This window comes from Tachypleus tridentatus, chromosome 7 (assembly GCF_004210375.1).
Source record: "Tachypleus tridentatus isolate NWPU-2018 chromosome 7, ASM421037v1, whole genome shotgun sequence".
Taxonomy (NCBI): Eukaryota; Metazoa; Arthropoda; class Merostomata; order Xiphosura; family Limulidae; genus Tachypleus; species Tachypleus tridentatus.
The window spans coordinates 89,989,377-90,016,750 of NC_134831.1; the positions used below are offsets into that span (position 1 = coordinate 89,989,377).

The following is a 27,374-nucleotide window of genomic DNA, read 5'->3' on the forward strand; positions in this document are numbered from 1 at the left end:
GGTTGTATATATATAAGACCTCGGTCTGGTTATATACGTAGTGGCAACGTGATATACACAGTATCTATGACAAGTCAGTTAAGTTATATATAGAGTGCCTAGACAATGGTACCTGTGGTACCTAGATGAAGATAGGGCAGAGGTTAAGTTCTAGTGAGTATGTTAAGTTTATATATAACACCCAGGTGTAAAGGTGTGACACATAATTTAATGTTCAAATTATAAATAATCTAGTTGGCCCATCAGAGTAATAAAGACAGTAAGTACTTGATAGATCCCAAATCCCACAAGTTAAGTTAAAAGTGACAAGAAGAGAACCAAGAATAAAAATACTACACTGGAATTATATTAGCTATCTACTAATGACCACCACTAGTTCCAATTCAATGCTATTGAGAAAACAGGACAAATATGGTTGTGTTGATAATACTTTCTGTTTATGTCCATGTAACTACTTACATATATATAAATATAACAATACAATATGCTTTATGTCCATGTATCTTCCTATCTATATAAATATAAAAATACTGTATGTTTATGTCCATGTAACTACTTATATATATAAATATAACAATACAGTATGCTTTATGTCCATGTATCTTCCTATCTATATAAATATAAAAATACTGTATGTTTATGTCCATGTAACTACTTATATATATAAATATAAAAATACTGTATGTTTATGTCCATGTAACTACTTATATATATAAATATAACAATACAGTATGCTTTATGTCCATGTATCTTCCTATCTATATAAATATAAAAATACTTTATGTTTATGTCCATGTAACTACTTATATATATAAATATAACAATACAGTATGCTTTATGTCCATGTATCTTCCTATCTATATAAATATATAAAATACTGTATGTTTATGTCCATAACTACTTATATATATAAATATAACAATACAGTATGCTTTATGTCCATGTATCTTCCTATCTATATAAATATAAAAATACTGTATGTTTATGTCCATGTAACTACTTATATATATAAATATAACAATACAGTATGCTTTATGTCCATGTATCTTCCTATCTATATAAATATAAAAATACTTTATGTTTATGTCCATGTAACTACTTATATATATAAATATAACAATACAGTATGCTTTATGTCCATGTATCTTCCTATCTATATAAATATAAAAATACTGTCTGTTTATATCCATGTAACTACTTGTATATATAAATATAACAGTACATGTCCAGGTAATTACTTATATATATAAGTACCTTAGTATTGTGTAGTTTCTGTCCGTAAGGAAGGCTGTACATGTGTAAGTAGAGTCCGTGTAGTTTTGTTGTTTTTTTAAACATTTTCCATGTTTCAGCTCGTATTGGCTGAAGTTCCCGGTTCTGCGTAATGCACTAAATCGAAATGTTGTTACGGTCTCAGATATTTGTCGGGAGAGGCTTAACGACAGAAACGTTGAGGGATTCTCCGATAGGTAGGGCGTCAGTTAAACCTCTAATAATAGTAGTACGACACCTATGTACGGTTTTGTCTCTTATCTGTGTTATAAAAATCAAAACGGTGAGTTTGTATACAAATAAATCAACGACATTAAACGAAAGAAAATAAATTAAAATATGCAATAAGGTTATTTGTAAAATTGTATCTTTAAAAACCAATCTATAACGTGAGAAGTCTAACGTAAGGTATACGACATTATAATTTTTCAAGTAGTTTAGAGGACTGTTAGGGTTAGAAAATAAGCTGCATATGAGACTTTTACATTCCTGTTTATTTCTACGTAGTTTTTATATTCTTTATTACCACTAGAAATCTGTTCTTATAATACAGAATATTTTCCAGGCAATATAATAATAAATATCGGAAAAAGCAAACGTTGTAACACGGCAAAGAAAAACAGTATTGAAACTTATTTTATAAGAGTTTTTTTTGTGTTTTTTTCGCGCCAGTCGGTGACGTCCCAGCAGCCTTCTCGGCTCCGAGAACACCGTTTAGTGGAAGTATAACATGACGTGTTATCACGCCATGAATGCAGGACGAACAGCTTAAACACTGAATATTTTATTTCGTACTTAAAGCCGTTGTGTAGAAGTCGCTGCATCATATTGATTGGAACACAAACACAACAGGATACCTTATACAGGCTTTTCTCTGAGGAAAGAAAAAAAAATACATGAATACGACATGTTTGAAGAGTAGTACTGCAGGCCAAAAACTGATTCCAAAATATAGTTTTGATATAAACTCGCAGAGACCACTGACACATGGAAACAATTACTCCACTACTTGTAGGTTCATCTACTGGGTCAAATTTTTTACCTTTCGCAAAGACGCAGCACAATATTTGACATATCTTCATTGTTGAAATGTATAAAGAAAGGTTTCACTTGATGGAGTTTACGATTTTTACAAACATTATAACACACGTTGTATTCAATCTCCTGAACTACAGAAGCAAGATTTTCATTTAGCGATATTTCAAACGTTAGGATAACCTCACGTGCAATTTGCTTGTGCTAACCTACTAAATTTTACAGTGACCTGTATTAAGATGACGTTATGGTCCAAAATTTTAAAATCACTTACGTTAAGGTGTGCTGTTGGTAGTCTCTTACACACATTACAGTAACTTACGTTAAGACATGCTGTTGGTAGTCTCCTACACACATTACAGTAACTTACGTTAAGATGTGCTGTTGGTAGTCTCCTACACACATTACAGTAACATACGTTAAGACGTGCTGTTGGCAGTCTCCTACATACATTACAGTAACTTACGTTAAGATGTGCTGTTAGTAGTCTCCTACACACATTACAGTAACTTACGTTAAGATGTGCTGTTGGTAGTCTCCTGCACACATTACAGTAACTTACGTTAAGGCATGCTGTTGGCAGTCTCCTACACACATTACAGTAACATACGTTAAGACATGCTGTTGATAGTCTCCTACACACATTTCAGTAACTTACGTTAAGACGTGCTGTTGGTAGTCTCCTACACACATTACAGTAACATACGTTAAGACATGCTGTTGGCAGTCTCCTACACACATTACAGTAACTTACGTTAAGACATGCTGTTGGTAGTCTCCTACACACATTACAGTAACTTAGTTAAGACGTGCTGTTGGTAGTCTCCTACACACATTACAGTAACTTAGTTAAGACGTGCTGTTGGTAGTCTCCTACACACATTACAGTAACATACGTTAAGACATGCTGTTGGCAGTCTCCTACACATATTACAGTAACATACGTTAAGACATGCTGTTGGTAGTCTCTTACACACATTACAGTAACTTACGTTAAGACGTGCTGTTGGTAGTCTCTTACACACATTACAGTAACTTACGTTAAGACGTGCTGTTGGTAGTCTCTTACACACATTACAGTAACTTAGTTGAGACGTGCTGTTGGTAGTCTCTTACACACATTACAGTAACTTACGTTAAGATGTGCTGTGTTGGTAGTTTCCTGCACACATTACAGTAACTTAGTTAAGATGTGCTGTTGGTAGTTTCCTGCACACATTACAGTAACTTAGTTAAGATGTGCTGTTGGTAGTTTCCTGCACACATTACAATAACTTAGTTAAGATGTGTTGTTGGTAGTCTTCTACATATTAGAATCACTTGCCACAGTGTTAGACGTTACATTATACACGATAAGTTCTTCCAATGAGAACAGTTTTTGTTTTATTGTAAGCAGATATAACTGGTTGTCCTCTTAATAAAAATCACAATATACGGTATATGACGGACAAACCTTCTTAATTTGAAACAACGTTAGTATCACCAACTCTTTTAAAATACAAAAGTTTCAGTGAGTGAATAAATCTAAAATACAGTTGTACTTGAAACCTGGTTAATCAAAAGTACCTACAAGTGCCACCTGTAGAGTGTTTCGTAAACACAGAAAATAACAGATAAATTAAAGAAAAAACAAATAGATCTCACAGATTCTACTGTGTGAAACTTTTATTACAGAATTCTTAACAATTTAAATATACCTTTACTTACGGTTTATATTTGGAAACAAGATAAATGTCCTCTTAAAGAATGTTCTAGCGGAAATCGAACGAGCGACATCAACTAATTAGAATATTTACGCTTAATGAAGGCGTTTCTCCTGCGATAAACACTGAATATTGTCTCCTTTACATGCGGCTTCTCCAAAGTGGCTTATCTGCAAATCTGTAGGATTACAACACTAAAGATCGGGTTTCGATACCCATGGTGAGCCGATCACTGATAGCTCATTGTGTAGCTTTGTGCTTAACAAAAACCAAACCTTCAGATGGGAAAATCCCAATAGACTTTTACAATGATATTGATTTGTTATCGTATAATATTTATCGTTTCTGTAGCAACGGAAAACGAACATATTTCAGTGACACGATGCTTTCTTTAGCTAATCAATCACTCAACAAATGATACATATTTTGATAGTTCGAGGAAGTGTGACTCAATTTCATCTGTAAAACGTACCAGAATCTGACAGAGACCTAGTTTCGTCGTGGAGAAAATACTCAATGTGACAGGTGATAAATACACTAATACAGAATAGTTATTCGATACAACTGACATATACAGACGTTTAACGTTCAGCTCTTTAGACGACATGATTTGTCTTATAGACAATATTTATTTTACAGACGACATGATTTATCTTATAAACGACATTATTTATCTTACATGATTTGTCTTATAGACATTTATTTTACTGAAGACATGATCTTACAGACAACATGATTTGTCTTATAGACATTATTTATCTTACATGATTTGTCTTATAGACATTTATTTTACTGAAGACATGATCTTACAGACAACATGATTTGTCTTATAGACATTTATTTTACTGAAGACATGATTTATCTTACAGACAACATGATTTGTCTCATAGACATTATTTATCTTACATGATTTGTCTTATAGACATTTATTTTACCGAAGACATGATTTATCTTACAGACAACATGATTTGTCTCATAGACATTATTTATCTTACATGATTTGTCTTTATAGACATTTATTTTACTGAAGACATGATTTATCTTACAGACAACATGATTTGTCTCATAGACATTATTTATCTAATAAACACTGTCTTACAGAGGGCATAATTCAACTTACAGACGACATTATTTGTCTTATAGACGACATTATTTGTCTTATAGACGAGATTATGTATAATTATCTTACAGATAACATGATTTGTCTTATAGACATTATTTATCTCATAGACGACACGATTTAGTTTACAAACGTCATGATTTGTCTTATATACGACCAGTAAGTCCTTACAAACGATTTAGTTCTTATAATTCTTAGTCTTTCTTATAGAAATGAAGCAACCTTTCCTATAGAGACTTGTATAGATCACTTTTAACTGTACAAAACAAAACATTGCAACAGTACAAGTTAGCATGGGCTAGATGCTAGTTATTCGTTCAAAATATACCATATATAGTCACTTTATTCTAGTATATATAACACGGATGTTAGATCGCTTCACAAAGCTACATACAATCTAAACTCTTGAGACACTAGCTGCGGGTATGAGAAAGCCAATCACTAACATTGTTAGTTTAAACCTGAGAAATAAAACTAATAACCAACAGTATTGGTTTAAACAGAAGAAATGAGAAACTATCATTAACACTGTTAGTTTAACTGAAAGAAATGCAAACCAATCCTTAGCAAGATTTCATTGACAGTATCATATTTTGTGACTTTATAACAGTACGTCTTGGAAACAACGTTTCGGAAGACATAATTAACTTCATTCAAATGAGATAAATCGAAGTTCGCGTAACTACGAACACTGGAGAAAACAAAGCGACTATGACGTAAATCAAAGTCGTTGCTAACCATAACGTCATCGATCCGAGAACCAATCAACAGCCCGGACTCTGTTACGTAGTTCGAACGGTAACCAACAGCTTACGCCATTTCACGTAGAGAAACGAGAAGAAACTCACCGGGGTGAGAATTATCTCTTCGGTTATATACGACCACAGTATTATTCAATAAGAAATTGCTTTTAAGTACGTTTAGTGTTGTACAACAAATTTATAAACTGAACGAAAGTCATTGGATTAAATTAGATTCCAGATTCCTAAGATCTAACGTAAAAAGTAGAAAAATACATAACATAATGATACAATTATGTTTTAAATTACATATGGCCAGGGGCGTAGTTCCTGGGGGGTGGGGGGTATGGTGCATACAATCACCCCCCCTGCAGTTTGGTCTATTGAATTGTTTTATTGCATCACAGGCCTACAAATTGTGTGTTTGTCCTTGTGATTTTCGTGTTCTTACCAATCGAATTGCATAATTAGGCCTAGATGTAGGCTTTATCAGTAGCCGAAATGTGCATCTTTAATACAGGCGTGCTTCTAAGCTTTTCGATCTAAGTGATAGTTCGTAAGTATCAGTCAGTAGGCCTAAGTATACATGCAAGTATCGTGGCAACAAGATTACTCTGTGACTACATGTTTACAGCTTTCAGGTTCACGTAATCAGAGATTACCAATTTGGAAATTGAACAGTCCACATAAGTGGTTGCAAAAATCATCACCCCCCCCCATCGGGTGTAAAAAATCTACGCCCCTGCATATGGCGTGTCCTAGTAGTCAGTCACCTTGTTTGGATTTGGTTTGTTTTGAATTTTGCGCAAAGCCACATGAGGGCTATCTGCACTATTCGTTCCTGATCTAGCCGTGAAATACTTTAGAGAAGGCAGCTAGATATCACCAACATCCACCAACTCTCAGGCTACTCTTTTATCAATAATAGTGGGTTTTACCGTAGCATTAAAATGCCCCACAGCTGACAGAGCGAGCATTTTTGGTAAGACGGAAATTCGAATCCGCGACCTTCAAAGTGCGAGCCAAGTCTGGTCGTGCCAGGCCTCCTTGTCTGAAAATTCGAGGATGTTTGTGATTTTCGCCTTTCTTTTGCATTTTGCACTTTAGTGCCATGGTTGCACTATCACCTGCACAAGAGATGAATTATTGGAGTTGTCAACTACCTTCGTTCTTTCTAGTCTGTCTAGTCCAACGTTAAATACGTGTAGCTTTGTCCGAAACTTCTAAAGTAAATAAACAATCTCCACCCCACAATATGGGGCTTTTTTCAAGTTTCATACAATCATTTTTTCCCTGTTACTACTATACACTATATCATTAACTAAAGCTACTCTCATCATAAGCTTATCTGCTCCAAGTCCTAATTCACACCACATTATAAACTTCACATTGATTTGGGTAGATCTCCGTAGGAGGCGCTGTGTCCCAATGTATTCCATTCATGGAGTATAATGGTGTGAAGTCTACAGAGAACTATGGAAACCTAGCAGGTATTCTGTAATCCACCCACCTTGGTCTGTCTCACGGCCATGATAATATTGTTCAACATTACAATCTCTATTGTAAAAAACACCTGAAAAGGGAAGAGATTCAGTCTTATAACACACACCTTGATAAACTGGTCAAATACTTCCCATCAGACGTGCACTTTGATTACCAAGGCTAAATCCAAACAGAAGTCCATGGGCAACCAGTCAGGTCACTTGATGGAAATCAATGTAAATATTAGTTTCAAGCCCCCTTGAATCACGGACACGCTGTTGTGGACTTTGATCCGTTGAACTGACGTAATTAGCTTCTCAGCCTTCTAGTCATACAGTCATACAACTCTTATGTTGTATGTTGATACAATCATAGAACTCTTATGTTGTATGTTGATCTCAACGAATTACAGCGATAAGGATATAATGTAGCGATGTGTAATTCCTGGACAGTAGTCCTGAGATGTGGTACTACAATATCTATATAGTTCAGTAGTTGTAATGTGGTACTAGAGTATACACATAGTTCAGTAGTTGTAATGTACAGTATCTACATAGTTCAGTAGTTGTAATGTACAGTATCTACATAGTTCAGTAGTTGTAACGTACAGTATCTACATAGTTCAGTTGTTGTAATGTACAGTATCTACATAGTTCAGTAGTTGTAATGTGGTACTACAGTATCTACATAGTTTAGTGGTTGTAATGTACAGTATCTACATAGTTCAGTAGTTGTAATGTGGTACTACAGTTTATACATAATTCAGTAGTTGTAATGTGGTACTACAGTTTATACATAGTTCAGTAGTTGTAATGTACAGTATCTACATAGTTCAGTAGTTGTAATGTGGTACTACAGTTTATACAGTTCAGTAGTTGTAATGTAGTACTATAGTATACACATAGTTCAGTAGTTGTAATGTGGTACTACAGTATCTACATAGTGCAGTAGTTGTAATGTGGTACTACAGTATCTACATAGTGCAGTAGTTGTAATGTACAGTATCTACATAGTTCAGTAGTTATGATGTACATTATCTACATAGTTCAGTAGTTGTAATGTGGTACTACAGTATATACATAGTTCAGTAGTTGTAATGTGGTATTACAGTATCTACATAGTTCAGTAGTTGTAATGTGGTATTACAGTATCTACATAGTTCAGTAGTTGTAATGTGGTACTAGAGTATCTACATAGTTCAGTAGTTGTAATGTAATACTACAGTATACACATAGTTCAGTAGTTGTAATGTACAGTATCTACATAGTTCAGTAGTTGTAATGTACAGTATCTACATAGTTCAGTAGTTGTAATGTGCTACTATAGTATCTACAGGTTCAGTAGTTGTAATGTGGTACTATAGTATCTACAGGTTCAGTAGTTTTAATGTAGTACTATAGTATCTTCAGGTTCAGTAATTTCCTTCCGAGTAATCGGTACAACTTGCAAGGTACTGTGAGGTTTGGCAGTGTTAAATTGAGTTTTCTCGATTTTGATTGAGTTGATAGAAAGATAGAGAGTAGACACAACTTGAAACAGGGAGAAAAAGGGTTTATTGAAGTTATAAGACAATACAAAATAAAGAGTATTAGACGAGAAGGATAGTCAAGGTTCTACAGTATTATACTTCTAAAGACGTGTCGGACACCTGTTGGTCATTCACATTCAAAGGTATCAGCTGACTGCCAGCAGAAAAAAAGTTGCTCCTTGTTTTTACACAGTATTTTTTACACCAACTACATGTGGTACCACAGATGAATGACACAAACCAATAAGTAACCACGATGAAAGGAACCTCCTTGACGTTCATCTTTAAAGCTTCATGTATATGCATACTTATACATATTAGTATGTATTATTTTTTTAACTTGGTATGCTGGTTTCTCCCTATAGAAGCTGTTCACTGTGTGTTATAAACGTCTTCGAAATGGACGAGTGTAAAACTTTGCAATTTGTTATATAAAAATATGAACACGTTTTGAAAAATCAATACTATATACCAGTTTTATATATAGATATGTTTACGTTTTTCATAGACGTCTATACTACATACCACTTTTATATGGAAACACGAACATGCTTTCATGACATAACACAATTCTTTAACAGGAACTGTTAACGACGCCTGTCTCACTTTTTCCCTCAAGTCTCAGCGGCCATCTAGCGTTCACTTTAGTCACCTTTGTTGGATTTCTGTGGCATCGAAGAAAAAGAAGTCAACTATTGGCACTGCGGTCCTATTAATCTTAATATTGTTTGTTCTTCAGTTGCTAGGTGACCGGATGTATCTTCGCAGGAAACTGATGTGAGGAGTCGGCAAGTAAGGAGTGTAATTCGCTCAGAGAATAATGGAAATCGATACAATAAGCAAGTTAATTTAAACAGCATTCGTTTCGTTACGAGAAAACTAAAACTGCGATTCTTCGCCGTAACGAACGCGAACAAATTAGTTTTAACGAGAAGACAAAATCCTCGTATGAAATCGCTACCGTTTCTATCCGAAACGAAGAGCTTTGGTGTAGGAATTTCACTACTATACATACAACTTAGATTTAGGCTTAATTATAACAAGCAGACGGAAATGGAAGCTTTTCAACCTTTGTATTTGCGAATTCGCTTTGTTTTCGTACAACTAAATACCAACGAATTGGTTAAGTTCTGATGCTATCTTTAGAATCAATCAATAAAACCCCTTCTGAGAACAAGCTGGCTGGAACTGAAAGTGTCAAATGTTAGGCATAATTTAGGCTCAATGAAATGTAATATATTCACGGAGAGGGGTCATTTCTCATGTGACTGTTCCACTAGGGGCGCCGTATGACATTCACGTCTTCTCCTTGTTCTATTCTCTTTATCCATCGTTTTATTGAGGAATCAAAAAATATTTATATAGCCGAGATGACTAGTGAGTCATTGGTTTAATTACTGGTTGAATAAAGTACACATATTGAGTAACAATGTGATCTAGTGCAAACTGTGCACGTGTTAAGTAAACAATGTGACCTAGTGAAAACTGTGCACGTGTTAAGTAAACAATGTGACCTAGTGCAAACTGTGCACGTGTTAAGTAAACAATGTGACCTAATGCAAACTGTGCACGTGTTAAGTAAACAATGTGACCTAATGCTAATATTCCCCTTGTTACTATCAAAGAGATTAAAATCTCCAATGACTCTGTTTATGTGAATATATATTTCGGATTTCAGTTATTCAACGATATAGTCCTCCGCTAGGGCAGCGACAAGTCTACGGATTTACAACGCTAAAATTAAGGTTTCGATTCCCCTTGTTGGACACAGCAGATAGCCCGATGTGGGTATGCTATAAGAAAACGATACACAAACACATTCAATAATACAAGAATCAAGTAAGTACAGGGCACTTTGGATTGTTGACTTCGAATTTGGTTTTAGGCCTAATCTGAATCTACTAAGGCGGCCTAACTTCATGAGATATTGTTGGAATTATGGCCAAAAACATCGTTAAAACCGAAGACATTCATCTAAGAGAACAATGCATCCTAATATATATTAAAACAAATAAAGAAGACATGTATATTCAATTAGCTATGTTAATTACTGAGTTAATTTTTAACTATGCTGGAAGTACTTAACCTAATAGAGAATTATTATTTATTAAATGAACAGGTTATACGGTTTATGTTAATGAATCTTTACCTCTTTAATGCATTGAAGACGTTCGTTGGTTTGTTGTATGTGTCTTTCCATAGCAGACATGACCGATTATACACCATCTACAGCGCTATCTGGTGGCAGCTCATTCCAACTCTCTACAGATTAGAAAAAATACTTCAAAATAACCATTCATATGTAGAAACATATATATTGTTATTAAATATTGCTACTTCATGTAGAAACACATGTATTAATATTAAATTTTGCTACCTTCATCAAAAAACATGTATTAATATTAAATATTGCTACCTTCATCAAGAAACACATGTATTAATATTAAATATTGTTGCGTTCATGTAGAAACGTATGTATCAATATTAAATATAGCTACGTTCATGTAGAAACACATGTATTAATATTAAATATCGCTATGTGTGGCTTTGACTTTGTGTTTCTGGTTATTATCCTGCTAAATGTGAAGTTTTAGACTCTTGGCTGACTCAAGGTTTTCCTCCATGATTTGTCTGTACTTTGCACTATCCAACTTATCCACAGTCCTGACATATTATCCTGCTAAATGTAAAGTTTTGACTAAGTTTTAGACTCTTGGCTGACTCAAGGTTTTCCTCCATGATTTGTCTGTACTTTGCACTATCCAACTTATCCACAGTCCTGACATATTATCCTGCTAAATGTGAAGTTTTGACTAAGTTTTAGACTCTTGGCTGACTTAAGGTTTTCCTGTATGATTTGTCTGTACTTTTCACTATCCAACTTATCCACAGTCCTGACATATTATCCTGCTAAATGTAAAGTTTTGACTAAGTTTTAGACTCTTGGCTGACTCAAGGTTTTCCTGTATGATTTGTCTGTACTTTGCACTATCCAACTTATCCACAATCCTGACATATTATCCTGCTAAATGTGAAGTTTTGACTAAGTTTTAGACTCTTGGCTGACTCAAGGTTTTCCTGTATGATTTGTCTGTACTTTGCACTATCCAACTTATCCACAGTCCTGACATATTATCCTGCTAAATGTGAAGTTTTGACTAAGTTTTAGACTCTTGGCTGACTCAAGGTTTTCCTGTATGATTTGTCTGTACTTTGCACTGTCCAACTTATCCACAGTCCTGACATATTATCCTGCTAAATGTAAAGTTTTGACTAAGTTTTAGACTCTTGGCTGACTCAAGGTTTTCCTGTATCATTTGTCTGTACTTTGCACTATCCAACTTATCCACAGTCCTGACATATTATCCTGCTAAATGTGAAGTTTTGACTAAGTTTTAGACTCTTGGCTGACTCAAGGTTTTCCTGTATGATTTGTCTGTACTTTGCACTATCCAACTTATCCACAGTCCTGACATATTATCCTGCTAAATGTGAAGTTTTGACTAAGTTTTAGACTCTTGGCTGACTCAAGGTTTTCCTGTATGATTTGTCTGTACTTTGCACTGTCCAACTTATCCACAGTCCTGACATATTATCCTGCTAAATGTAAAGTTTTGACTAAGTTTTAGACTCTTGGCTGACTCAAGGTTTTCCTGTATCATTTGTCTGTACTTTGCACTATCCAACTTATCCACAGTCCTGACATATTATCCTGCTAAATGTGAAGTTTTGACTAAGTTTTAGACTCTTGGCTGACTTAAGGTTTTCCTGTATGATTTGTCTGTACTTTGCACTATCCAACTTATCCACAATCCTGACATATTATCCTGCTAAATGTGAAGTTTTGACTAAGTTTTAGACTCTTGGCTGACTCAAGGTTTTCCTGTATGATTTGTCTGTACTTTGCACTATCCAACTTATCCACAGTCCTGACATATTATCCTGCTAAATGTGAAGTTTTGACCAAGTTTTAGACTCTTGGTTGACTCAAGGTTTTCCTGTATGATTTGTCTGTACTTTTCACTATCCAACTTATGCACAGTCCTGACATATTATCCTGCTAAATGTGAAGTTTTGACTAAGTTTTAGACTCTTGGCTGACTCAAGGTTTTCCTGTATGATTTGTCTGTACTTTGCACTATCAACTTATCCACAGTCCTGACATATTATCCTGCTAAATGTGAAGTTTTGACTAAGTTTTAGACTCTTGGCTGACTCAAGGTTTTCCTGTATGATTTGTCTGTACTTTGCACTGTCCAACTTATCCACAGTCCTGACATATTATCCTGCTAAATGTAAAGTTTTGACTAAGTTTTAGACTCTTGGCTGACTTAAGGTTTTCCTGTATGATTTGTCTGTACTTTTCACTATCCAACTTATCCACAGTCCTGACATATTATCCTGCTAAATGTGAAGTTTTGACTAAGTTTTAGACTCTTGGCTGACTCAAGGTTTTCCTGTATGATTTGTCTGTACTTTGCACTATCCAACTTATCCACAGTCCTGACATATTATCTTGCTAAATGTGAAGTTTTGACTAAGTTTTAGACTCTTGGCTGACTCAAGGTTTTCCTGTATGATTTGTCTGTACTTTGCACTGTCCAACTTATCCACAGTCCTGACATATTATCCTGCTAAAAGTGAAGTTTTGACTATGTTTTAGACTCTTGGTTGACTCAAGATTTTCCTGTATGATTTGTCTGTACTTTGCACTATCCAACTTATCCACAGTCCTGACATATTATCCTGCTAAATGTGAAGTTTTGACTAAGTTTTAGACTCTTGGTTGACTCAAGGTTTTCCTGTATGATTTGTCTGTACTTTGCACTATCCAACTTATCCACAATCCTGACATATTATCCTGCTAAATGTGAAGTTTTGACTAAGTTTTAGACTCTTGGCTGACTCAAGGTTTTCCTGTATGACTTGTCTGTACTTTGCACTCTCCAAATTATCCACAATCCTAACATCCTCTTCAGTGCTTACTGATGACAAACATCCACATAACATGATGCTGACACCACTATCATTGTACAGTTGAGATGATGATGTCTGGGTGATGTACTGTGCCAGATATAAAGCTTTGAATTTAGACCAAAATCCTCAATTTTTGTCTCGTCTAACCACAAAACCTTATGTCACATGTATGTAGTATCACTTACATGATTTGTGAAAAACTCCATACGAGATGGTTTCTTTCTTACCATTCATCCATACAGACCAGCTTTGTGTAGTGACCAGGATATTTGTTTATGTATGAACACTGACTCCCATCTCAGACATGGAACTTTACAAACCTCTCAAAGACATCCCAGTTTCATGCTTGTCTGGCTGCTTAATTTAAAAGGGTTGCCTGATCTGGGTGGTGAAGGGGTGGTATGAAACACATACCACATCTTTATAAAGAACTTCACTGTTCTCAAAGGGACACATTTTCTTGTAACCTTCTGATCAGTACTTCTCTACCACTTCATCCCTGACTTCTCTGGATAGTTTCTAGGTCTTCATGGTTGGTGTATCTTATTACTATGTAAGTTGTAGTTTAAATACATGGATTTACTCTGAAGTATAATTAAACCACTTTGATTACACACAGTCAGAGACAATTACCCAAATTTTTGTGACCTTTCAAACTAATCTATTGCACCTGAATTGATTTAGGCTTCCGTAATGAAGGGATTGAATACTTATGCAATTGAGACTATTCTAATTTTCTTTGAAAATCTAACTTTCATAATATCAGCGTTTTTTATCTTTGCCAGTTTGAGTAGATTCTAAATGTACAGATCTATTTGAAACTTTAATGACTTCAAGCCAAACGGAAACAAAATGTTGAAACTCCATATGGGAGTGGTTACTTTTGCAAAAAACTATATTTTTAAAATGTTTTAAAATTGAGGTATCGCAATAGTTATACAAAACATTCATTATTATATCAAATTAAACATTTTAAATAAAGGAAGTATAGTAACTGGTCATCAACTTCTAAATCAAATTATAACGAAGAATAAAGTCAGAATGGTACTGTTAGAGAATTGATGAATTACACAATCAGAATGGTACTGTTAGAGAATTGATGAATTACACAGTCAGAATGGTACTGTTAGAGAATTGATGAATTACACAGTCAGAAGGGTATTGTTAGAGAATTGATGAATTACACAGTCAGAATGGTCCTGTTAGAGAATTGATGAGTTACACAGTCAGAAGGGTATTGTTAGAGAATTGATGAATTACACAGTCAGAATGGTACTGTTAGAGAATTGATGAGTTACACAGTCAGAATGGTACTTGTTTGAGAATTGGTGAATTACAATCAGAATGGTACTTGGTAGAGAATTGGTGAGTTACACAGTCAGAATGGTACTGTTAGAGAATTGATAAATTACAGTCAGAATGGTACTGTTAGAGAATTGATGAGTTACACAGTCAGAAGGGTACTTGTTTGAGAATTGGTGAATTACAATCAGAACGGTACTTGGTAGAGAATTGGTGAGTTACACAGTCAGAAAGGTACTTGTTAGAGAATTGGTGAATTATAAAGTCAGAACGGTACTTGTTTGAGAATTGGTGAATTTTACAGTCAGAAGACTACTTGTTAGAGAATTAGTCAATTACACATTCAGGAGGACCCGTCTGACAGAATTGGTGAACTACAGTCAGAAGACTACTTGCTAAAGAATTGGTGAATTGCACAGTCATAAGGCTACTTGTTAGAGAATCGGTAAATTACACAGTCCAAAGGTTACTTCTTAGAAAGTTGGTGAATTACACAGCCAGAAGGGTACTGTTGGGGATGGTTGACTAGTTACTTACCTGTATGTGTTGTTTAGGGATTGTTGACTAGTTACAATGTGGTCTTCCTTGTTTTGTCAAACCATCCCTAACTTACATTGGTGACTTGTTCATTCAGAGACCATCTCTCTCTGATCTAAAGTGAATTATTACCTTACAACAAACGCTGTGTAAGATCATTTCCATTGGTAACCAATAACCACCAAAAACCTTGACACAATGCACAGTGGGATATCCAAGTTGCACCAATCGCAAAGATCGAACCCCGAAATGAATTAAGAGGCACTATGAAAACTCATGGAGGTGAAGTTAATAAGTAGTGGATGTTAGTCAAATATCGGTTCAACATTTGACCTAAAAGATCAATCATTAGAATGGATCCTTAAAAGATATTTCAAAGAAAAGTTGTTTCTAACCTTTAAGTTGCAACAAGGTGGTGGGGCCAAGAGAGAGATGAATTTGCCTGTAGCTCCTGGACTTTAGAGGACCACTAATCTGTTGTTACAAATACCGTCCTATATTTCACGTCTTCTTATGATAACAAAGAAACCGAATACCGAAGACTGTAGCCAGATACACTTATTTTTTAGTGTTCTGGTTTTGGGCATTTTAATACGAAAAAACTGACAATCTTTAGTATTTTCAACACCAGAGGGCTACTGGTTATTTAGAATTTTCCGACAATCCATGTGTGCTTACCGATAACCATACGACTACCATAGTGGCTCTCCTGAACTACAAAACTGTCCAATGTGCTTACTAATAATCAAATGGCTGCTATCCTGGCTCTAGGCCTAACATTTGTATCACTAATACTTGTACTGTGGTTAGATAATAGAACTTCACTAGAAAGAAAATGTCGTATCTGTTCGTCTGAAGCTAAGCACAAAACTACAGAATGGGTTATTTATGCTCTGCCCACCACAGGTACCTAAACCCGATTTCTAGCGTTGTAAGACCGTTGTCCGATAAAGCTCCATCTCTAAAGTACGTTTTGTGTATAAGATTTCAACCATAACATTGAAGGAGAAACTATTACAAGACATTTTCATAGTCTAGGTGTTAATAAACGTGGCAGCATTCTTGTAAACCACTGATAGAATTAAAGTTTATTTCAAATTCGGCACGATTCACGCCATGTCTTCTCCAATGCTGTTTATCTTACATCTGATACAACAGCTGGTACAATACAATACACTCAGGGAACGTTAGTTTATGTATCTTTACAAAATACAACAAAGACCGAGAGAGACGCGTATCGGTACTGACACACGCACAGAGAGAACAATAATTACACACGCAGGAAGACGCACAACTGGAAAGAGAAACATGTCAACGGGTATAAACTACTAAATAAACGTACAATGTTTTAACACTGGCCCTGGATTATCGAACACCTTTGTCAACAATTACGAAACTTCACGTATTTTAAAACAGCACCTGATTTTGAAAACTTTAACATCTGGAAAACACCTTTATAACACAAAACTGAAATGTTAATTTAGAGACATGTAATCACGAGAGTAGATTAGTAAAGGCTTAGTGTCTAAGTTCTATTAAAGTTAGGTTTAGTAGTAAACTAGCAATTTGTTTCCCTCGTAGGACAAACAAATTTTTACCTTAAAATTATAAAATAGAATTTGTTTTCCTTCACATTTAGCCTAAAGCTCAATAAACTTCCAAGTTGAAAGAATTTCATTACATTCGCGGAGACACAGACGTATTGAGTTTCGAATATCGTTATTGAAATTAAATGGTCGTCTCAACACACACGTACTAACCATAGGAGGAACCCGCTCCTAAGATAGTATGGATTATGTTAAATAATTACACTACATCTCCTTGCTGGAACAAACAGATAAAAAAAACAAAAAACAACACGTGAAAGGAAATGCATGGTTCACCAACTCGATTACACTATGCGCCATCTATTTCTAATAATGAAAATATAAAGTTATTTCCACCAAACATTCTACATTAGACACGACAACACAGAAACCAACACAAAAATGTGTCTCAAAACGGCTGGTACAGGTATTGACACTTTTATTGATAAGGAGAGAACAACGTTTCGACCTTCCTAGGTCATCCATCATCTACAGGAAGGTCGAAACGTTGTTCTCGCCTTATCAGTAAAAGTGTTAATATCAATACCAGCCGTTCTGTGATATATTTTTATTTTCAAGTGGGTTTCTCTTCATGCAACACAGTTTTCCTCAATTAATTAATGCCCACGTACATTTCCTGTAGTGCGTTTCAAAACTTTGTAGCCTAACACAACATGGTGGTGTTCGACTCGCAATCTGTGGGTTCGAAACCCCATCACCGAACACTTTGTCGGCAGTGAGGACGTATGAAGTTGGCGGTGGGTAATGATGAATACCTGTCTTCCCTCTAGTCCTTCAAAGTTAAGTTTGAGACGGCTAGCGCAGATCGCCCACGTGTAGCTTTCTTTGCGCGAAATTTCAAAAACAATTAGAACTTAGTTTAAGTCGCTTTCGCTAAGAGAAGAATATGTCTGAAACTCTATCTATCGGCGAAGAAGGTAATATTATTGACTAAAACAACAACATAAGAACTCCCAGAAGTTTGTTTTTGTTTGTTTTGAATTTCGCGCAGAGCTACTCGAGAGCTATCTGCGTCAGCCGTCCCTAATTTAGCAGTGTAAGACTAGAGGAAAGGCAGCTAAACATCACCACCCACCGCAAACTCTTGGGCTACTCTTTTACCAACGAATAGTGGGATTGACCGTCACGTTATAACACCCCCACGGCTGAAAGGGCGAGCATGTTTCGTGTGACGAGGATTCCACCCCGCGACCCTCGGGTTACGAGACGAGTGCCTTAATCACCTGGCCATGTCGGGCCCTTCAGAAATACAGTTTTCAAATACGAGTAGGATACTCTTTCAGGCTTATGTATGTTCTAAAGAAAGTGTATCGTAACACCGATAGAATCTGAAATGTGTGACCTGGGATGTGTCTGTTTACTGTATGGAACACCTACGTGATGTAACAATTTTTGAAGTTGTGAACTTTTAAACTCGGGTATTTCTGGTCGACAGAAGGAGTATCGGCCGAGGACGACGGTGCTGCTTACAGCTTCCTTCCTAGAGGACGTTCTTAATTTCCACAGAAGAAGGAAACCACCAATATCTGGTGAAGCGAAGTCTGGAAACATATATTCTTTTGTCTTGTTGAATTTCGCGAGAACTGTTATTAGGCGTCCCTAATACCAAACTGATAGTCTAGAGGGAAAGCAGCTTGTTAATACCACCTACCGCAGTTTTTTGGACCTATTTTTTTTACAAAACAAAAACAAAAAAACAGCGGAAATGACCGCCGCGTGAATAACGCCCCGAAGGACGATAACGTTTGGTGACAGAATTCGAACGCGAACACGCAGATTTAACGTTCAGCGCTCGAACCACGAGGTCCTTTTACAAAATACACGAAACAGCGACCTCGTAAAACTAAATTTCTATTAATCCAACCAAGAGGAATTATTTGTAGACGTTTCGTTGTCTCACATAAAGAAATCGATTTAAAGAACACTTCCCACGTGTTTTTGGATTAATAAAAGTTGGACTGGGGTTTAAATAAAAGCTCACTTCTAGCATGCCTCGTGTTCCGTGTGCTTCAACTACAATAAAGATTCTTTGACAGATTGTTTAGGCATAACACTATGTAACAGAATTTTTACTTTTTCCTGGACAGAAAGTGTTATTTTCCAATTGCTTAAGCCTAAAGTAAATGGTTTGTTTGTTTTATCTTGGAATTTCGCACAAAGCTACTCGAGGGCTATCTGTGCTAGCCGTCCCTAATTTAGCAGTGTAAGACTAGAGGGAAGGCAGCTAGTCATCACCACCCACCGCCAACTCTTGGGCTACTCTTTTACCAACGAATAGTGGGATTGACAGTCACATTATAACGCCCCCACGGCTGGGAGGGCGAGCATGTTTGGCGCGACTCGGGCGCGAACCCGCGACCCTCAGATTACGAAGCGCACGCCTTAACGCGCTAGGCCATGCCAGGCCAAAGTAAATGGAAAATACCTATTTTTCTCTTCAAACTTTGCTTTTGTGACCTGGGAGCGTATAACGAAAACATGATGGGAGACTATATTTGAGGGCCGAAACATGAAAGTGATTTACATTACAGTCGCAAATCTTGAAAAACTACTCACTTCTAAACATTTTTGAAATAACTTTAGTATAAATACATTTAAATCTTGATTCATATGTTGTTTTATTCAGACCTTATGTAAATGAAAATATGCAAATTTGCCCGTTTTTACATGTAGAATAGGTTAATTTCTAAATTTCATTATCCAGGTCACAAAAGCAAAGTTTGAATGGAACAATGGCCATTTTCTGTACTTTTACAACATAAGCAATTACGAAATAACACATACTATCCAGGAACAAATTTTGTGTTACATAGTGTAATATTTGTGACGAAATTTGGTTGAATGAACTGCAACTGCCTGTTATAGAAACACAAAATTATAGAGAAAAACACGTGGTTTTGTAAACTCGATGTTTGTTCAATAGGACGTTGTTGTCCATTCAACCAAATTTCATGTAATAAACACATTATAGAGTCAAGCCTGTCACTTACTTGAAGTTTAAAACAAAGACGTGTTACGGAGCTGAGCCTAGCTGTTACTTCCAGGTTAAAAACACAGAAATGTATTATGGAGCTGAGCCTCCCTGTTACTTCCACTTTTAAAGCACAAAAATGTGTTACGGAGCTTAGCCTAGCTGTTACTTCCAGTTTTAAAACACAGAAATGTATTACGGAGCTGAGCCTACCTGTTACACCCAGTTTTAAAACACAAAAATGTGTTACGGAGCTTAGCCTAGCTGTTACTTCCAGTTTTAAAACACAGAAATGTATTACGGAGCTGAGCCTACCTGTTACTCCCAGTTTTAAAACACAAAAATGTGTTACGGAGCTGATTCTAGCTGTTACTTTCAGTTTTAAAACACAGAAATGTATTATGGAGCTGAGCCTACCTGTTACTTCCACTTTTAAAACACAAAAATGTGTTACGGAGCTGAGACTACCTGTTACTTCCAGTTTTAAAACACAAAAATGTGTTACGGAGCTGAGCCTAGCTGTTACTTCCAGTTTTAAAACACAGAAGTGTATTATGGAGCTGAGCCTACCTGCTACTTCCACTTTTAAAACAGACATGTGTTACGGAGATGAGCTTAGCTGTTACTTCCACTTTTAAAACAGACATGTGTTACGGAGATGAGCTTAGCCGTTACTTCCACTTTTAAAACAGACATGTGTAATGGAGATGAGCTTAGCTGTTACTTCCACTTTTAAAACAGACATGTGTTACGGAGATGAGCTTAGTTGTTACTTCCACTTTTAAAACAGACATGTGTTAAGGAGATGAACTTAGCTGTTACTTTCACTTTTAAAACAGACATGTCTTAAGGAGATGAGCTTAGCTGTTACTTCCACTTTTAAAACAGACATGTCTTAAGGAGATGAGCTTAGCTGTTACTTCCACTTTTAAAACAGACATGTCTTAAGGAGATGAGCTTAGCTGTTACTTCCACTTTTAAAACAGACATGTGTTACGGAGCTGAGCCTAGCTGTTACTTCCACTTTTAAAACAGACATGTGTTACGGAGATGAGCTTAGCTGTTACTTCCACTTTTAAAACAGACATGTGTTACGGAGCTGAGCCTAGCTGTTACTTCCACTTTTAAAACAGACATGTGTTACGGAGATGAGCTTAGTTGTTACTTCCACTTTTAAAACAGACATGTGTTAAGGAGATGAACTTAGCTGTTACTTTCACTTTTAAAACAGACATGTCTTAAGGAGATGAGCTTAGCTGTTACTTCCACTTTTAAAACAGACATGTCTTAAGGAGATGAGCTTAGCTGTTACTTCCACTTTTAAAACAGACATGTGTTACGGAGCTGAGCCTAGCTGTTACTTCCAGTTTTAAAACACAGAAGTGTATTATGGAACTGAGCCTAGCTGTTACTTCCACTTTTAAAACAGGCATGTGTTACGGAGATGAGCTTAGCCGTTACTTCCACTTTTAAAACAGGCATGTGTTACGGAGATGAGCTTAGCTGTTACTTCCACTTTTAAAACAGACATGTGTTACGGAGATGAGCTTAGCTGTTACTTCCACTTTTAAAACAGGCATGTGTTACGGAGATGAGCTTAGCTGTTACTTCCACTTTTAAAACAGACATGTGTTACGGAGATGAGCTTAGCTGTTACTTCCACTTTTAAAACAGACATGTGTTAAGGAGATGAACTTAGCTGTTACTTTCACTTTTAAAACAGACATGTCTTAAGGAGATGAGCTTAGCTGTTACTTCCACTTTTAAAACAGACATGTCTTAAGGAGATGAGCTTAGCTGTTACTTCCACTTTTAAAACAGACATGTCTTAAGGAGATGAGCTTAGCTGTTACTTCCACTTTTAAAACAGACATGTGTTACGGAGCTGAGCCTAGCTGTTACTTCCAGTTTTAAAACAGACATGTGTTACGGAGATGAGCTTAGCCGTTACTTCCACTTTTAAAACAGACATGTGTTACGGAGCTGAGCCTAGCTGTTACTTCCACTTTTAAAACAGACATGTGTTACGGAGATGAGCTTAGTTGTTACTTCCACTTTTAAAACAGACATGTGTTAAGGAGATGAACTTAGCTGTTACTTTCACTTTTAAAACAGACATGTCTTAAGGAGATGAGCTTAGCTGTTACTTCCACTTTTAAAACAGACATGTCTTAAGGAGATGAGCTTAGCTGTTACTTCCACTTTTAAAACAGACATGTGTTACGGAGCTGAGCCTAGCTGTTACTTCCAGTTTTAAAACACAGAAGTGTATTATGGAACTGAGCCTAGCTGTTACTTCCACTTTTAAAACAGGCATGTGTTACGGAGATGAGCTTAGCCGTTACTTCCACTTTTAAAACAGGCATGTGTTACGGAGATGAGCTTAGCTGTTACTTCCACTTTTAAAACAGACATGTGTTACGGAGATGAGCTTAGCTGTTACTTCCACTTTTAAAACAGGCATGTGTTACGGAGATGAGCTTAGCTGTTACTTCCACTTTTAAAACAGACATGTGTTACGGAGATGAGCTTAGTTGTTACTTCCACTTTTAAAACAGACATGTGTTACGGAGATGAGCTTAGCTGTTACTTCCACTTTTAAAACAGACATGTGTTATGGAGATGAGCTTAGTTGTTACTTCCACTTTTAAAACAGGCATGTGTTACGGAGATGAGCTTAGCTGTTACTTCCACTTTTAAAACAGACACGTGTTACGGAGATGAGCTTAGCTGTTACTTCCACTTTTAAAACAGACATGTGTTACGGAGATGAGCTTAGCTGTTACTTCCACTTTTAAAACAGACATGTGTTACGGAAATGAGCTTAGCTGTTACTTCCAATCATTTTATCTTAAGCACCTTATCACACCAACAATATTTGTAACTTGTCTACCTACCATTCCACATATCTTAAGCTAGCTACCAGGTTGTATATTTTGATGAATTGGATGAAACAATAAAACCACTGCACAACAAAGTTTTTGCTTCTTGAACACTGTTGGGTGTTCCTAATAGACTTTTAGCTGCTGATCATGAAAATCACATCCAAATTTGCCCATCACGTACCGTTTCATCGAAATCTTCAGTTTCACCAGGACATTGCTACAATGGAAAAACAATATCAGGGCAACTGGAATCCTTCAATGCTTGCTGACTACTGTTGGACACTGCAACGTGATGCACCGGACATTGAATACAAACGTAAATCAGGAGCAAAACACTTTTAATTATGTTGAACTTAATAGCGTATTAGAAACATAAACGCAATTAAATACATTATTACCGGTAAACAGTTAACTGTTTATTTCTCAGAGTTCCTACGTGATGAAGCAAAACCAAAACTATATTTGTGCATACCCACCAGGTACCTGTCACAATCAGCAACAACTTTTCAGGAAGCAAAACTTTTCAAAAAGTTGTTGTGCAGTGTTATTAGAGACAAAATCAACTGGATGAACTCGTATTATTTAACGTATTGTAATACCGTATGTAACACTGAAAAGCACATAATTTTTGTACCTTATTTTTATCACGAATCTTTGATGAAAACAGCGGATGCAATCTTCTATAGTCTTGCACATTTAATAAAATACTAGTGAAGCCAAGAGATGACGAGATAGTGATTCTTACACAAATCAATACACCATCATTTCTGTACTTCAGGGCTTCTGATCAACAGAGCCATACCGTTACTACCGATATATTAAAACTAAAATTATCCAATCCTACATTTTAGAGCTAGTGGACTTCGGAATGAAAGAAACAGTGATTACTTTGTTTTATATAGTTATTATTTTCAAGAGGGTATTGGATAAAAGAATTAATTATTCTTTTGTTTAAACACGTGTCGATTTAAATTAACTGGATAACGACAAACAGATGGCGTGTTTGTAAATTACACCGAATGTTTCATCCTTCTAACAATTAACAATAAATTAATCTAGTTCACCGAATTTAATGTGCCCGTATTAAGAGTAGACAGTGGCAAATATTCCTGAAAATGAACGCTTAAAGAACACAAAAAACCCTGAACGTGACCAGTCACGTGATTTAGAAATAGACGTCTCGTGTAAAACAAAAGTCACAAAATCTGAAAAAATTTGAGAATCTCAAAAATATTGATTTTCGGTGTGTACTTTCGATGTGTATTATGTGTACTTGACGATGTATACATCTCTTTGTTTATCATCTCTCATATGGGTGAGTAGATATATTACCGTAGTTACTGTGAGATGTTGCTGATCATGGAATCCCTTCCGTGAAGTAATATAGTCCAACACATTGTCCATTCTATCCACTGTCCATTCACGCACGTGTACAAGGTTTGTTAATTTCACCATGAGAGCGACAATACATTGGGTGGACTTTATTTACCACGCGTTTCAACTGAGCTCAAAACAGAAACAACAATTTGAAATATTTCATTTGCAATAAAAATTGTGAAGCCAAAATGCTACTTGGTATGTAGCCTCCTAGGTTCTACTTAACAAGGTCTTAATTTAAATATATTTAAATGTCCCAATTGCAGTAAAATACCAAAAGTTATTAACAGAACAAACGAAACGAACATAGACCTACAGAAACAAGTTTTGTTTGCTTGTTTTGAATTTCGCATAAAGCTACACGAGGGCTATCTGCGTTAGCCGTCCATAATTTAGTAGTGTAAGACTAGAGGAAAAGCAGCTAGTCATCACCACCCACCACCAGCTCTGGGGTTACATTTTATGACACATTAGTGAGATTGACAATCACTTAATAACGCCTTAACGGCTGAAAGGACGGGCATGTTTGATGTGACGTGGATCCAAACCCGCGACCTTCAGATTACGAATCGACCTTGAGCGCCCTCTAACTATCTGACCGCTACGAAAACAATAAATCTAAGCTTGAATATGTATTAGTCTTTGACAAAAGTTTGCTAATTCTAAAAGTCATCGATTATTGATTATTGTCAATCCGAGATGAAGTACTAATCTTACAAATTAAGGTAAACTTATAAAGTAGTTTATTCCAATGTTTTTAAGTTAGATTCTTTAATTAAAAAAAAACATATTATAATGGATATCCTGTAAGCATTCTACTATTCCGAACCTTCCAAACTACCGAAATTAAATGTGACACACTGAACGTATGGAAACTGAACAAATCAATAACATTCTAATTATATTACTTCATATAGCGTGGTTTTGGTTTTGTTTGTGAGAAACGCGACCACACCCTTACTAAAAGTGACAGTTGATCTAATTTAAACAGCAATTTGCGATAGGGTGTTACACGTGAAAAAGTAAATGTTCATATAGTGTAAAACGGCCCACCAACTACAAGCCGCCTAGGTTAAATGTACAAACACAAATTAAACATATAGAAAAAGAACCATATTAAAACCACTAATGTTCAAAAACCATTAAATTAACAATTAAATAATCGCTACAAAATAAATTGACCATAACCCTAAAAATCTGATTTGTAAAATACTTAAATAAAATAGATAATTATTACAGTTAATTTACTTAATATACAACTTAACTACAATTAATTTATTTAATATAATACCACGACAGTAATTACAATTAATTTATTTAATATAATACCACGACAGTAATTACAGTTAATTTATTTAATACAATACCACGACAGTAATTACAGTTAATTTATTTAATACAATACCACGACAGTAATTACAGTTAATTTATTTAATACCACGACAGTAATTACAGTTAATTTATTTAATACAATACCACGACAGTAATTACAGTTAATTTATTTAATACAATACCACGACAGTAATTACAGTTAATTTACTTAAACAAATTTATACCATGCGAAGATCTAACTTTATCATATTACCTTATAACGTGAAGATCTAACTATCATATTATGTGAAAATCTAACTTCATTATATCACTTTATTACGTGAAAATTTCAGCTTGTTATCATATTATTTTAAGTATAACGTTAACTTATTACGTTAGGTTCAAAGTTCATCATGTTACTTTACAATTATGTTAAGATCTAAGTTCATAATGTTACTTTATTATTATATGAGTTCTAAGCATACTTACAGAATATGGGTTGGTTAAAGTCGCTTTTATCAAATAGTAGAAAACATTTGGGCATCGTGCATAAAGTCTTTAAGACAAAAAGTCCACACTCTTTAAATACATGTAACCTTCCTGCAAGAAATTCTGCAGATGAAAGCTTTAAGTAACAAATATTGGTTTCTTTTGACAATAATGATTACACTTAATGTTCAAGTTCCTGTTACTGCTGTGATATAATTATATTACACTTTACGAAACATAAGTTCTAATGGTCAGTATACAACACCGGAGATGTTATAATGGTTTAGCATCTTTCACTTTTACCAGTTAAGTCCTCGCGATAATAATTTTGTGGGTAAGCTGTGTACAAAACAAGTAGTTTCTTGTATGCATAAAGGTTTACAAAAACACAAGGTTTTAGATTTATGTGTTTACTGTGTCAGGTAATGAAGTTAATTGGTGCATAAATAAATGGAGTGTAACCACGTGTCAGATTACGTACAAACAAGCGTCTACGACCTCCATCTTCACCAACGACCTGTCCGTTCTCAGTCGCCCTTAGTATCGAGTTAATGACTACGTCACGATATATTGAAAACTTGCACAATTTGCGACCTTACCAGTGCTTTGAATAATATTTATTCTACGACCAGAGGGCAGCACCGATTATAAGGTAAATATGCTATCAACTCTAACAATGATACTAATATGATTTCTTTCAACAATCTGGATGTTGGTAAGGTAAAAGATAACACAGAAAACTTCAAATTATTCAATTCAAAATATACGAGTATGTTTGGTACACCATCAGATTCAAATATTTTATACACTATCAATTCAAAGATTTGATGCACCATCAGATTTAAAGATTTGATACACCACCAGATTCAAAGATTTGGTACACCATCAGATTCAAAAATTGGGTTTACACCATATGTCCTGATGTGTTCAACTTGAACCGTTTGTTTATATAAAATGTTCTACAACTAACTACCAGTTGGAAGCAGTCCAAGGTTGTTTGGGATATCCTTTATATTTGTCGTTTCGTGACGAGGCAAA

At 35.5% G+C, this 27,374-nt stretch overlaps 1 protein-coding gene across 9 annotated transcripts in view; it reads right to left on the reverse strand.

Annotated features, from left to right (window-relative positions):
* Nucleotides 1-27,374, reverse strand: part of LOC143256173 (zinc finger MIZ domain-containing protein 1-like) — a 188,381-nt gene that overhangs the window by 82,008 nt on the left and 78,999 nt on the right. For 4 of the 9 annotated variants that reach the window (XM_076513025.1, XM_076513027.1, XM_076513023.1 and 1 more), the window contains exon 1: nt 11,030-11,142. The exons of 4 other annotated variants lie outside the window; for them this stretch is intronic. The gene's annotated coding sequence lies outside the window, so the exon portion shown is untranslated. Of the gene's footprint in view, nt 1-11,029; nt 11,143-16,091; nt 16,816-27,374 lie in introns of those variants that run through there. One more of the 9 variants, XM_076513019.1, reaches the window with a different exon arrangement.